The 12,500-nt window shown below is 46.3% G+C and overlaps 1 pseudogene; it reads right to left on the reverse strand.

Moving 5' to 3' along the window:
* LOC135532193 (transcription factor COE1-A-like) overlaps positions 1-12,500 on the reverse strand; it is a 90,014-nt pseudogene that overhangs the window by 29,343 nt on the left and 48,171 nt on the right.

Genomic DNA, 12,500 nt, shown 5'->3' on the forward strand with positions numbered 1-12,500 from the left:
AATAAAGTCCACCTGTGTGCAATCTCAATGTCACATGACCTGTCACATGATCTCAGTATATATACACCTGTTCGAAAAAGCCCCAGAGTCTGCAACACCACAAGCAAAGGGCACCATCAAGCAAGCAGCACTATGAAGACCAAGGAGGTCTCCAAACAGGCCAGGGACAAAGTTATGGAGAAGTAGAGATCAGGGTTGGGTTATAAAAAAAAACTGAAACATTGAACATCTTACAGAGCACCATTAAATCCATTATTAAAAAATGGAAAGAACATGGCACCACAGTAAACCAGCAAAGAGAATGCCACCCACCAAAACTCATGGACCAGGCAAGGAGTGAGTTAATCAGAGAGGCAACAAAGAGACCAAAGATAACCCTGAAGGAGCTGCAAAGCTCCACAGCGGAGATTGAAGTATCTGTCCATAGGACCACTTTAAGCTGTACACTCCACAGAGATGGGCTTTACGGAAGAGTGTCCAGAAAAAAGCCATTGCTTAAAGAAAAAAATCATGTAGGAGACTCCCCAAATATATGGAAGAAGGTACTCTGGTCAGATGAGACTAAAATCGATCTTTATTGGCCATCAAGGAAAACACTATGTCTGGTGCAAACCCAACACCTCCCATCACCCCGAGAATACCATCGCCGCAGTGAAGCATGGTAGTGGCAGCATCATGCTGTGGGGATGTTTTTCATCAGCAGGGACTGGGAAACTGGACAGAATTGAAGGGGGTGAATAGTTATGCACACTGAAGTTTTATGTTTGATGTCTTATTTCACAATAAAACATTTTTAGCATCTTCAAAGTGGTAGGCATGTTGTGTAAATCAAAAATTTGTTACCTTACCAAAAATAAAGGCAAGGCAACAAAATAGGAACAAGGCTAAGGGGGTGAACACTTTTGCAAGCCACTGTATACAGGGCAGGTAATCAGGAGGTGATGGAGTCCAGGTGAGTGTCATAATGCGCTAATGTGCGTAACGATGGTGACAGGTGTGGCCCATAACGAGCAGCCTGTTGACCTAGAGGCCAGAGGGAGAACACGTGACAGTCTGGCCCATAACGAACAGCCTGTTGACCTAGAGGCCAGAGAGGGAGAACACGTGACAGGTGTCCCAGGCCTGATGTGTTATCAACTCAGACCATTCTAATCTAGACTGAATAGAGAGGTGGTGTTACCTATACAGTCTGGCCCATAACCCCCAGCCTGTTGACCTAGAGGCCTCTCTCTCTCTCTCGTGACTCTCTCTCCCTTTCACTCCCTGTTCACTGGCCTCTCTCTCTCTCTCCCCCCTCTCTCTCAGCCTGTCTTTCTTTAAATCAATTTAAATTAAGGGCTTTATTGGCATGGGATACAGCCTGTTACCATTGCCAGAGAGGGAGAACAGTGACAAAAATGGCAAAAATGAACAGTAAACAGCCTGTTGAAATAAACAGAAAAAGAACACGAAAATAAATAAACATAACAGTTGGTACCACAATGGTGTTTGCAGCCTGTTGACCTAGAGGCCAGAGAGGGACAACATTTGACAGTCTGTCATACACTGTGGCAGCCTGTTGACCAGTAGATATGGGAGGCCAGAAGGGAAAATAAAAAACATAAGTCTTTGGATTGTATAACTGCAGCCTGTTGACCTAGTTCCAGATGGTCACACGTGACAGGTTGGCCCAGCTCACAACATCATTGTTGACCTGGGCAGTGAGGGACACACGTGACAGTCTGGCCCAGTAGAATGAGCAGCCTGTTGACCAGAGGCCAGAGAGGAGAAAACTGACAGTCTGGTGGAGCCTGTTGACCTAATCAGAGAGGGACGTGACAGTCTCTCCCTCTAATGGTCAGCCTGTTGACCCTAGAGGTTTCCAGCAGGGGAGAACACGTGACAGTCTGGCCTCATAAAAGCAGCCTGTTGACCTAGAGGCCAGAGAGGAGAACACGTGACAGTCTGGCCCATAACAAGCAGCCTGTTCCTAGAGGCCAGAGAGGGAGAACACAATGGACAGTCTGGCCCATATCCAAACAGCCTGTTGACCTAGAGGCCAAAGAGGAGAACACGGAGACAGTCTGGCCCTCTGGAGCAGCCTGTTGACCTAGAGGCCAGAGAGGGAGAACACGTGACAGTCTGGCCCATCAACACAGCCTGTTGACCACAGAGGCCAGAGACACACACACGACACACAGGTGTGACCCAAGACACAGACACTGTTGACCTAGAGGCCAGAGAGGGAGAACACGTGACAGGTGTGACCCATAAGAGCAGCCTGTTGACCTACAGGCCACAGAGGAGACACATTGTGACAGTCTGGCCCATAACACACACACAGCCTGTTGACACAGACCAGAGAGGGAGAACACGTGACAGGTGATCCCAGGCCTGATGTTATCAACTCAGACCATTCTAATCTAGACTGAATAGAGAGGTGGTGTTACCTATACACACTGTAATCCTTTACACCCCACACCTGACTCTCACACACTCACTCACACTCTGACTCACACACACACTACTTCATGCACACTTTCACAGACACAGACACTATCACACACATACTCTCACACACACTTTCAAATCACACACATTACACTTTATTGGCATGGGATACATATGCCTTAACACTGCCACAAACAGGTGAACATACAACAAACAAAAACAAATAAACAAAAATGAACAGTAAACATTACACTCACACACAAAAGTTCCACAAAGAATAAAGACATTTGAAATGTCATATTGTGCAAATAGTTAAAGTACAAAAGGAAAATAAATAAACATAAATATGGGTTGTATTTACAATGGTGTTTGAGACACTGGTTGACCTTTATATGGCAACAGGTCACAAACTTGTTGCTGTGATGACACACTGTGGTATTTCACCCACAGATATGGGAGTTTATCAACAAAAAAATACAAAAATGGAGGGATATATGGACTGTGTAACTGAGGAAAATATGTGTCTATATATGAGATATGGTCACATATTTGAGACAGTGAGGTTAGGAAGTGCAGCACAGATTTCCACCTCAGGAATGGGGGATCACATAGCCTCGCTCTCTCTCTAGAGACGGGGAATCAGGGACTCATGAGACAGAGGAATGAAGGGATATCTGAGACTCTCTCTCTCTCACTCTGTGACTATGAGACAGAGGAATGAAGGGATATATGAGACTGTATCTCTCCCTCCAGGGGAATGAAGGGATTGTTTCCAGACAGTTGAAGAAGGATATATGAGACAGTTATTACCTCAATAAGGGGAATGGAGATCGATAGAGGCAGAAATGAGCAGAATAGCTGGTGATATGAGACAGTGTATTAGAGAGGACATGCCAGAGGGATATATGGGAAAGTGTATTAGAGACAGAGGAATGGAGGTTCCATTGGTCAGAGGAATCCAAGGGACTTATGAGACGTTACAGACTAAAGAAATATATGAGTGGAGATGAATCTCTGGATGTTAGACGTTTTCCTTCTCATGAGACAGAATGAAGGGATATAGCAGACAGAGGAATGGAGGGATATATGAGACACAGGACAGGGGAATGGAGGGATATATGAGACAGAGGAATGAAGGGATATATGAGACACACACACACAGACAGAGGAACACACAGGGATATATGAGACACACAATAGGAGGGACACACACACACACTTTCAGACAGGGGAATGAAGGGATATATGAGACAGTGTATTAGAGACAGGGAATGAAGGGATATATGAGACAGTATTAGAGACACAGGAATGGAGGGATATATGAGACAGTGTATTAGAGACAGAGGAATGAAGGGATATATCAGACAGTGTAATAGAGATCACTAATGACAGGGATATATGAGACAGAGGAATGGAGGGATATATGAGACAGTGTATTAGAGACATACTATATGAGACAGTATATTAGAGACACTAGGAATGGAGGGATATATCAGACACACACTATCACTATGGAGGATACATGAGACAGAGGATATGAATGAGACAGTCACAGACACACACACACACACACACAGACAGAGGAACACAGGGACATACAGACAGTGTATTAGAGACAGAGGAATGAGGGATATATGAGACAGAGGAATGCACAGGGATATATGAGACAGTGTATTAGAGACAGGGAATGAAGGGATATATGAGACAGAGGAATCAGGGATCACAGACAGTGTATTAGAGACAGGGGAATGAAGGGATATATGAGACAGTGTATCTTCCCTCTTTGGAGGGATATATGACAGTGTATTGGAGACAGGGGAATAAAGGGATATATGAGAGTGTATTAGAGACAGCAGGAATGATGGATATATGAGACAGCCTGTAAACTGCAGAATGAGACAAATAGAGACAGAGGAATGAAGGGATATATGAGACACACACAGGACATGGGGGGATACATGAGACACACACATAGAGACACAGGAATGGGGGATACATGAGACAGAGGAATGAAGGGATATATGAGACACACATGGATGGGGGGATATATGAGTCTGTGACTAGATAATGAGGCAAGAAAGATTTTACCATTTATATGAGACAGTGTATTAAGGGGGAATGAAGGGATATATGAGACAGAGGAATGAAGGGATATATGAGACAGAGGAATGGGGGGATATATGAGACAGTGTATTAGAGACAGGGAATGAAGGGATATATGAGACAGAGGAATGTATTAGAGACAGGGGAATGAAGGGATATATGAGACAGTGTATTAGAGACAGGGGAATGAAGGGATATATGAGACAGTGTATTAGAGACAGGGGAATGAAGGGATATATGAGACAGTGTATTAGAGACAGAGGAATGAAGGGATATATGAGACAGTGTATTAGAGACAGGGGAATGGAGGGATATATGAGACAGTGTATTAGAGACAGGGGAATGAAGGGATATATGAGACAGAGGAATGAAGGGATATATGAGACAGAGGAATGAAGGGATATATGAGACAGTGTATTAGAGACAGGGGAATGGAGGGATATATGAGACAGAGGAATGAAGGGATATATGAGACAGTGTATTAGAGACAGGGGAATGAAGGGATATATGAGACAGTGTATTAGAGACAGGGGAATGAAGGGATATATGAGACAGTGTATTAGAGACAGGGGAATGAAGGGATATATGAGACAGTGTATTAGAGACAGGGGAATGAAGGGATATATGAGACAGTGTATTAGAGACAGGGGAATGAAGGGATATATGAGACAGTGTAGAGGAATGAAGGGATATATGAGACAGTGTATTAGAGACAGGGGAATGAAGGGATATATGAGACAGTGTATTAGAGACAGGGGAATGGAGGGATATATGAGACAGTGTATTAGAGACAGGGGAATGAAGGGATATATGAGACAGTGTATTAGAGACAGGGGAATGAAGGGATATATGAGACAGTGTATTAGAGACAGGGGAATGAATGGATATATGAGACAGTGTATTAGAGACAGGGAATGAAGGGATATATGAGACAGTGTAGAGACAGAGGAATGAAGGGATATATGAGACAGTGTATTAGAGACAGAGGAATGAAGGGATATATGAGACAGAGACTATTAGATGAACCTCTATATATTTTTAGAGACAGCAGGAATGAAGGGATATATGAGACAGTGTATTAGGACAGAGGAATGAAGGATATATGAGACAGTGTATTAGAGACAGGGGAATGAAGGGATATGTTGAGGGTCAGAGGAAAGGAGGGGGATAGAGACAGGGTGAATGACAGAGGAATCAGCTCAACGAAGTGTACATTAGAGACAGAGGAATGATTGGATATATGAGACAGTGTATTAGAGACAGGGAATGAAGAGATATATGAGACAGTGTATTAGAGACAGAGGAATGAAGGGATATATGAGACAGTGTATTAGAGACTGGGGAATGAAGGGATATATGAGACAGTGTATTAGAGAATGGAATGGGGATATATGAGACAGTGTATTAGAGACAGAGGAATGAAGAGATATACCTACAGAGGTATATCAGGTCTGTCCTTAGAGACAGAGGAATGAAGGGATATATGAGACAGTGTATTAACACAGAGACAGTGGGGGGGGGGGAATGAAGGGATATATGAGACAGTGTATTAGAGACAGAGGAATGAAGGGATATATGAGACAGTGTATTAGAGACAGGGAATGAAGGGATATATGAGACAGAGGAATGAAGGGATATATGAGACAGTGTATTAGAGACAGGGGAATGAAGAGATATATGAGACAGAGGAATGAAGGGCTGGCAACACACTCTTGTTTCCTGTGAGCCTATTAGATGGACCTCTATATATTTTGCACACATGTACGTACCTGTGTGCACATGCATGAAACACACAGACACCGGTTTACGTTGGTTTCCCTCCAGGGGAGTGTGGCACCTGCTCAGGCTAATACAGGATATAAGACAAGTGGATGGTTTCCTCCATCAGGCCTCCCTCACCTCCAGGTTCTCTCTCTCTCTCTCTCTCAGGGGACAGGGTCGTTTTCTCAACTGTTTGGAGTATGTTGAGGGAGGGAGGAAAGGAGGGGGTGGAGGGGGCATGTGGGTGACAGAGGACCTCATGACCTGACTATAACCCTCTCAGCTCAACGCTAATGGCCTACATTCTCAAAGGCTTTAAGGTAGTGGATTGGATATTGCTTCCTGAGTAGCACACTATCAATCTGAATCACAGACAATAGTCACATGACCTTATCCAAATCCAGGAGGTCCTCCTCAGCTTACAAACTGAGTTGACAACCAGTCTCATCGAGATGTGGTTACTGAACTTCAGATCTGACAGTACTGTCAGTACTGGCCTGGACCAGAGAGAATGCTGACCATTGTAAGTACCCTCACCAGAGTGAGTCCGGCTATGCCTGGCGGGCGTACTGTAGAGCAGAGCTAGGAGCAGACAGACCCAACTGGCATAGTCACCATCACTACCTACAGAGGTATATCAGGTCTGTCCTCCCCAGAACAGCTGCAGCCAGGCTGGGTGGTAGGGGTGGTAGAGGGAGTGAGTGGGCTGGTCAGTACTAACACAGATACTCACATCAGTCGTTTCCCTCACCAGGGGAGGGGGGGCTGCTGCCTAATGACATCATCAGATCATCACTTCCTGCTAGAAGCCAGGTGAGATAGAAGACCTCTCACTACTATGAACGTTATGAGATGTTGGAGAATGTATTCAACATGTGACTTGTCACTCCATGCTGATATAAGAGGTGTCAGGAGCAGTGGTCAGTGAGTGGTAGGTGGAACAGTGAGTGGTGAGGGAGTGGTGGTGAGTGGTGAACAGCCAGTGAGTAGTGAGTCAGGGAGGTGAGTGATGTGGAAGGAGTAGCTGTTAGGGAGCGATAGCTACAATAGCTGCCTGGTTGCATATTACACAGCAGGATGCTGGGTAAATACTAACGTGAACTAATGAGCAGTGAGTCAGGGAGGGTAGTCGTTTCCCCAACTAGCCAGGCATAACTCCCTCAGTCTTCTCTGATAGGTCACATGTCCTGCAGTAACGTATGGGAACTTTCACCTCTGTCATGACTGGATGGGATCCTCAGGAGTAGTTACTAGATGTAGGATGAGAACAGCCAGGAGAGTCCAGGGGAGTTTCAGTCGTTTCCCTCACCAGGGAGTCCAGGTTGGTTTCAGTCGACAGCTCCTCAGGGAGGGTAGGATGGGAACAGCCAGGAGTCCAGGTTGGGTTTCAGAGTCCAGGATGGGTTTCCCTCACCAGTTTCCCTCACCAGAGTGAGTCCAGGTGGGTGGTTTCAGGATGGGAACAGCCACCAGAGTGAGTCCAGGTTGGTTTCAGTCGTTTTCCCTCACCAGGGAGGAGTCCAGGTTGGTTTCAGTCAGGAGCAGCTGGGTCACCAGAGGTGGGAAACAGCCAGGTTAGTTTCAGGGAGGGTAGGATGGGAACAGCCAGGAGCAGCTGGGTCAGGTGAGATAGAAGACAGCCTACTATAGGTCCATAGGGAAGGGAACAGTATAGTAGCTGGGTTTGGGAGGGTAGGATGGGTCAGCCAGGAGCAGCTGGGTCCTAGGATGGGAACAGCCAGCTGGGTCAGAGCAGATGGGTCAGGAGCAGCTGGGTCAGGGAGGGTAGGATGGGAACAGCCAGGAGTAACTGGGTCAGGGAGGGTAGGATGGGAACAGCCAGGAGTAGCTGGGTCAGGGAGGGTAGGATGGGAAACAGCCAGGAGCAGCTGGGTCAGGGAGGGTAGGATGGGAACAGCCAGGAGCAGCTGGGTCAGGGAGGGTAGGATGGGAACAGCCAGGAGTAGCTGGGTCAGGGAGGGTAGGATGGGAACAGCCAGGAGTAGCTGGGTCAGGGAGGGTAGGATGGGTACAGCCAGGAGTAGCTGGGTCAGGGAGGGTAGGATGGGAACAGGAGCTGGGGGTGCTGGGAAAGGCTAGCGGAGGGGTGGGCGACAGGGTACGTATGCAAGTGTAACAAGATAAAGTGCCGTATATTTATTACTCCCAAAGAATCAATTTACACTCTGCAGACACACACACATTCCTGCAGCTCACACACACACACACACACACACGTACACACAGACACACACACACACACACACACACACACACACACACACACACACACACACACACACACACACACACACACACACACACACACACACACACACACACACACACACACACACACACACACACAGGTGAGGGAATAAAGGACTGCTGTGCTTTGCTTTGGTACCATCTCTAGGTAACGTTAACTGCTCTTCCACAGCAGTGATGTCAACGTCTCTGCCCTTCCATTGAACATGTTCGCACGGCCACATGTGACATCGTTAACACATATGCAGGAGTCTGTGTGTCGTTGTTGACATTGGAGATGAATAAGGACTCCACCGTTGTTAACACGTGAGTCTGCTCTCTTGATGTCACAGGAAGTTTGCGTAGCTGGACGCGCTTTAGTGATTAACAACTCATCAGATCGAGACCCCAGGGTCATGACCCACTACGGCTACAGAACACTAAGGTTCAGCTGGATCCCAGGGTCGTGAACCACCACAGCTACGGTACACAAAGGTTCAGCTGGATCCCAGGGTCGTGACCCAACATGGTTACAGAACGCTAAGGTTCAGCTGGATCCCAGGGTCGTGACCCAACATGGTTACAGACCGCTAAGGTTCAGCTGGATCCCAGGGTCGTGAACCAACACAGCTACGGTACACAAAGGTTCAGCTGGATCCCAGGGTCGTGACCCAACATGGTTACAGAACGCTAAGGTTCAGCTGGATCCCAGGGTCGTGACCCAACACGGCTACAGTACCATAAGGTTCAGCTGGATCCCAGGGTTGTGACCCAACACGGCTACAGAATGCTAAGGTTCAGCTGGATGCCAGGGTCCTGACCCAACACGGCTACAGTACCATAAGGTTCAGCTGAATATGTAGGAGTGACCCGACCAGGCTACAGTACCATAAGGTTCAGCTGAATATGTAGGAGTGACCCTCCCTGTTGAAGGAGCTGCTTTAAACCTGCTTTAAACTGTGTACGTAACAAATAACCTTTGATTGGATTTTGATTTGGAGAGAATTAACTGACACATCTAAAGAGAAATGATCCGTTGGTCGTAATGGTTTAGACGTGTAGACTCTGATTGGACAGTTAGGGTACAGGCTGTGGACTAAATGGTCAGTTGAAGAACAGGAAGTGTGACTGATAGACTCTGATTGGACAGTTTGTGTACAAGGCTGTGGACTGATTGGCCATTTGAAGAACAGGAAATGTGACTGGTACCTTTGGAAGGCGTTCTGGATCCCCAGGGTGCCGGGGGATGACCTTCTGCAGTCGTTGGAAACCGTAGTCGATGGTGGGTTCATTCAGAGCTGAGGACACACACACGCACAATACTGAACGGTTAGAGTAAAATAATATTACAACAATCAATGTTTTCGTCATACGTTCAGAATATAATCTGGAATTGAGTTCACTCTTCGTACAGTATTTTTCTTGTTTTATTAATTTTCCAGCAAGTTTCTGAAGTTGTGTTCCACAGGAAGTACAATATCTATCAAGAGTAGGAAAGTGACTGTCCTGAATACATCAAAGAACCAGACTGGTACCAAGGCCCTTTCCAGCCTGTGATTGCTTTAAAGGGGCAATATGTAGTTGCTACACCCATTTTTTAAAACTTGTTAATGAATTATATATACCCATTGATTCTTCAAGAATATAACTTAGGAATGCCTCATGAGCTTAGTTTAACTGTCACACCCCATGAGAACACAACATATAAGCTTGTTTTTCTCCAATGTTTGTAAACATTGTAAACGTAAACAAACACTGTACACTCACAACATGGTTAATAAAAATCATTTTGATATCACGGATGGTCAGTTATTGCGTCTATTCATCTGAGAGTGGTTACATTTCTCTGGGCCCTTAGCCTTTCACCAAAACAGGCTTTCACTGACATTTTCAACAAATCCCTGTCCGGGTATGTAATACCAAACATGTTTTAAGCAGACCACCATAGTCCCTGACCCCAAGAACACTAAGGTAACCTGCCTAACTGACTACCGACCCGTAGCACTCACGTCTGTAGCCATAAAGTGCTTTGAAAAGCTGATCCATGGCTCACATCAACACCATTATCCCAGAAACCAGAGACCCACTCCAATTTGCATACCGCCCCAACAGATCCAGAGATGATGCAATCTCTACTGCACTCCACACTGCCCTTTCCCACCTGGACAAAAGGAACACCTATGTGAGAATGCTATTCATTGACTACAGCTCAGCGTTCAACACCATTGTGCCCTCAAAGCTCATCAATAAGCTAAGGACCCTGGGAATAAACACCTCCCTCTGCAACTGGATCCTGGACTTCCTGACAGGCCGCCCCCAGGTGGTGAGGGTAGGTAACAACACATCCGTCACGCTGATCCTCAACACAGGGGCCCATTTGGGGTGCGTGCTCAGTCCCCTCCTGTACTCCCTGTTCAGGCATGACTCCAACACCATCATTAAGTTTGACGATGTGGTAGGCCTGATCACCGACAATGACGAGACAGCCTATAGGGGGGAGGTCAGAGAGGTCAGTTGTTGTCCTGTCCGTATGGTGCCAGGACAACAACCTCTCTATCAACGTGATCAAGACAAAGGAGATGATTGTGGACTACAGGAAAAAGAGGACAGAGCACGCCCCCATTCTCATCAATGGGGCTGTAGTGGAGCAGGTTGAGAGTTTCGAGTTCCTTGGTGTCCAACAAACTAACATGGTCCAAGCACACCAAGACAGTCGTGAAGCGGGCACGACAAAACCTATTCCCCTCAGGAGACTGAAAAGATTTGGCATGGGTCCTCAGATCCTCAAAAGGTTCTACAGCTGCACCATCGAGAGCATCCTGACTGGTAGCATCACTGGCAACTGTTCGGCCTCTGACCGCAAGTCACTACAGAGGGTAGTGCATACGGCCCAGTACATCACTGGGGCCAAGCTTCCTGCCATCCAGGACCTCGATACCAGGCGGTGTCAGAGGAAGGTCCAAATAATTGTCAAAGACTCCAGCCACCCCAGTCATAGACTGTCCTCTCTGGTATCGCACAGCAAGTGGTACCGGAGCGCCAAGTCTAGGTCCAAGTGGCTTCTAAACAGCTTCTACCCCCAAGCCATAAGACTCCTGAACACCTAATCAAATGGCCACCCATTTGACTATTTTATACCGCTGCTACTCTGTTGTTATCATCTATGCATATCCACTTTAATAACTCTACCTACTGTGCATGTACATACTACCTCAACTAACGGTGCCCCGCACATTAACTCTGTACCGGTACCCCCTGTATATAGCCTCCACATTGACTCTGTACCAGTACCCCCTGTTTATAGTCTCCACATTGACTCTGTACCAGTACCCCCTGTATATAGTCTCCACATTGACTCTGTACCGGTACCCCTGTATATAGTGTCCACATTAACTCTGTACCGGTACCCCCTGTATATAGCCTCCACATTGACTTTGTACCGGTATCCCCTGTATATAGCCTCCACATTGACTCTGTACCGGTACCCCCTGTATATAGCCTCCACATTGACTCTGTACAGGTACCCCCTGTATATAGCCTCCACATTAACTCTGTACCAGTACCCCCTGTATATAGCCTCCACATTGACTTTGTACCGGTATCCCCTGTATATAGCCTCCACATTGACTCTGTACCAGTACCCCCTGTTTATAGTCTCCACATTGACTCTGTACTGGTACCCCCTTTATATAGTCTTGCTATTGTTATTTTACTGCTGCTCTTTAATTACTTGTTAGTTTTATTTTTTATTCTTATCCGTAATTTATTTAAATTGTTTTAAACTGCATTGTTGGTTAGGGGATAGTAAGTAAGCATTTCACTGTAAGGTCTACCTACACCTGTTGTGTTCGGCATTCCACTGTGAGGTCTACTACACCTGTTGTGTTCGGCGCATGTGACTAATACAATTTGATTTGATTTGAGATCCACTTTGTTATTGTTTTAACGGTGGATTCGCC

The sequence above is a fragment of the Oncorhynchus masou genome, unplaced genomic scaffold, assembly GCF_036934945.1.
Source record: "Oncorhynchus masou masou isolate Uvic2021 unplaced genomic scaffold, UVic_Omas_1.1 unplaced_scaffold_1762, whole genome shotgun sequence".
Classification (NCBI taxonomy): domain Eukaryota; kingdom Metazoa; phylum Chordata; class Actinopteri; order Salmoniformes; family Salmonidae; genus Oncorhynchus; species Oncorhynchus masou.